The sequence below is a fragment of the Homalodisca vitripennis genome, unplaced genomic scaffold (assembly GCF_021130785.1).
Source record: "Homalodisca vitripennis isolate AUS2020 unplaced genomic scaffold, UT_GWSS_2.1 ScUCBcl_889;HRSCAF=3799, whole genome shotgun sequence".
Taxonomy (NCBI): Eukaryota; Metazoa; Arthropoda; class Insecta; order Hemiptera; family Cicadellidae; genus Homalodisca; species Homalodisca vitripennis.
In genome coordinates, this window is record NW_025777047.1 from 151,335 (window position 1) to 155,020 (window position 3,686).

A 3,686-nucleotide genomic window follows, 5' to 3' on the forward strand; every position below is an offset into this window, starting at 1 on the left:
ACTTTCTGTCTGTCTCTTTTAATTGTTCAGCTGCTACGAATAGTCTGCACCTTACATTTTTCTCTATGTATGGTTGACACCAATATTTTCTGCGCATTCTTCGTTGTCTACGACGTAGAAAACATGCAATTATGTCTTCCTCATCCTCACTAGTACTTGACATGATCGATAAAGTTACACTCCGACAAATAACTATTCAATTATTGATAATTTATCAAGTAAAAAATGTGAATGTAAACATTACTATACCACTATACGCATGTTCGCACAGAGATCGCCAACTGATCCACACCCAGTCGCGTCATGTGTGGAGTCAAGTTTTATTTTGGTTGCAAACTCGTTGCGTTTGAAACTAGTTCTAAACTCTGGTTGCAAACGGGTCGACCCGTGTGTGGTAGGCCTAAAAGAAAAGCACGTCTTAAAACCTGTGATGTAAACCGATGCAAGATTAAATGTATTCAAAAAATTACAGAAGAGAGGCGAAAAAGTATTTATGAACAGTTTTGGTCACTAGATGAATCAGACAGAAAAATGTTAAGTTGTGTGACAAGGGAAAAAGTGGCAAGGAGAACAGTTGCTGATGGAGTTGAGTCTAGAAAAAAGTTGAGTCTTTTATACCTTTACAGGCGATGAAGGAGAAATCAAACATGTTTGCAAAACATTTTTTCTGACCACCCTTGGATTCTCGAAAAATAATGACACAACTGTGTTTAATATTTTGAATCAGGCTTTTGACGACATTACTCCAAAAATTGATCGGAGGGGCGGACATGAACCTCACAACAAAATTAACAGAGTTTGCATAGTTGACCACATCATGAAATTCAACCCATATGTTCATCATTATCGTCGAGAACATGCTCCACTCAAGAGGTACTTACCAACTGATGTAAACATTAAACTAAAGCACGATGATTTCATACTAACATACCCAGAAAACAAAATTTCCAACAAGTTGTACAGTTCAGTTTTATCGGAACAAACTATTTCTTTTACGAAACTCGGACATGAATTATGTCAAAAGTTTGAAATTTTTGAGAAGCATAATTTGGATCATTCTAAAATTCCTAATGAGTCATGCGATGAATGTAAAAAATATTTAAGCCATAAGATGAGATATGAAGAAGAACGAAAATTGTAAATTGAGTCTGTAGATAAAACTAAAATAGGTGAATATGGCACTGAAAAAACTGTTATTTATTCAATGGACTTACAAAAAGTACTGATGCTTCATCAGATGGAGGAATTTAAGGTATGTTTGTTCACTAGGCGAATCATCGTCTTGAACAAATCTTTTGTTCCAGTTGGTGACGGGCAATCTGACATACAGCCAATTGCATGTATTTGGCATGAAGCTATATCAGGGCGAAAAAAGAAGATATTTGCAGCACAATCTACAAATTCCTTACTTTAAATAGGGATGCTGAAAAGGTTATCTTGAGGATGGATAACTGTGCTGCACAAAAAAAAAACTGGGGATTGTTTTCTTTCATGGTCTACGTCATAAATAGTGGTGAAATCGCAGCTTCAGAGATAGTTTTCAATTACTTAGAATCCGGTCACACATTTGTCTGCCGACAGCTTTCATCACCAGGTTTCTAAGCAACTGCGGTTGAAAGGTAAAGTCTATGACTTCAAAGACTTCCATGAAGCTGTCCAAAACAGCAACTCAAAAAGGGTAACTTTGTAGACATGAATTTTGATTGGAGTTTGATTACTCATCCTCAAGTAAAATAAATAAAGCAAATCTGAGACCGTATTCAGCTAACATGGTTCAAGTTTCTTTTGAAAGAGGTGAAATGAATTTAAAATATAAAACTTCATTTTCCTCAGATAATATTTCTTTGAATTTTTAAAAACAGCCAATTCTTTAAAAAAAAAAAACAAAGATTCCTCAACCTCTGAAAAGAAATGGTCCAAGGGGTATTCTTAAACTAAAAAAGGACGACATTTTAAAGAAGTTGGTCCCACTCATGCCTCACAATAGAAGGGAATTTTGGAATGAAATGCCAACAAGTGATTGCTCAGATCTCATAACTGAACCTGATGAATAGTAATTTTGTAACATTGTTTTTAACATAGTTCATAAGTTATATAATGTTTAATCTAATAATTAGTACTCTTGTAATCTTTTTAAAATAAAACTATAATATCCTTTCATTTTTGTTTATAATTTAATCAGTTTATAGAGAAACCCGATTGAATGGTTAGATAATGTATATGTGTGTTTTTGAATTGCTAGTAAAATTATCATTTCTAAATAAAAATTATCATTTACAGTTATTTGGTTATAAATAGTGGTACTGTAGTTAGAATTAATTGATAAAAATTTATTCTTTGTCAGACTGAAGTGATATATCTTATGCTCCCAAGAAAAGATTAGGCAGCAGATACGGTTTTTAAATATTGCCATAAAGTGAAATACATATCCAAAAGAAGGTATATGTATATACGGTCTTTCGGCATTGTAAACAATTATGGACAAAAACAGTAACTGATTCAAAAAATAGGAACAAAATGATTTTTGTCACATAAACCCTAATTTTAATAAGATTTTCATACTGTACATTAGTTTGAACATAACCGAAGATTCATAATGATCAATGTATTTTGAGAAATTAACAATGAAAGTGTGCAAAAGTGAAAACAGCCATTTTCTCAGTTTGCCATATTTTGTAGATACGGCCTTTTGGCCTAGCGGGACAGTATTGGGAAGAGTTGTTTAGTATTATTAATGATTATTAAATAAAAAAAACTCTATAGTTGTATTAATTAATTCACAATTAAAACTATTTACAGTGATTTAGGGACCGTGTGAGATTTGATACATTACTCTAAAGCCTGTTGCACTGAAAACATCTTCATTGTTGGCTATAAGGTCAGTGTTAAACCTTATATCATAAGTCTAATTAATACCACATTTTATGTCTTCTAATATTGCTAGAGATACAAAATGTATCAACTTATTTTGGAATTACTTGATAAAGCATAGTATTAGAAAACTCAACCAATTGCAGTTTTGACAAAATTGCTGACAAAACTGAACTATCAAATGAGAGAGTAAAACATTTTCAGTACTATCAGACCTTTATGCTATTTTTAGCCAGTAAAAAAGACAAACATTTTGCAGAATATAACCAAATTGTCTTTATCTTATCTTGTGATTGGTAGGAATGTATCAACTGGATGTAACATTGTCCATAAATTGTCTACAGGAAACCAGCTCATCTTCAAGTTCAGAAAGGCAATCCTCTTCATCTTAAAAATCATTAAAATGACAACTTGTATAATCTGAACCTTCATCTTCAGAATAATTAAAATGACGACTTGTATAATCTGAACCTTCATCTTCAAAATAATTAAAATCACAACTTGTATAATCTGAACCTTCATCTTCAAAATAATTAAAATCACAACTTGTATAATCTGAACCTTCATCTTCAGAATAATTAAAATCACAACTTGTATAATCTGAAACTTGTAGTGAAATGTTTCATTAAACTACAGATGCTATAAATAAAATTGTGTTCTTTTATTTTCCTCCTGTAATGTATTTCCTGTAACCTATAAAATGTATTTTAACTGTAAAGACATTATCCATAAAATATTATTAGTGTCCATAATTTTCACAAATTTGTAGAGGAATTACGTTAGTTTATTGTTCTATTTATACTATCTATTCTGAA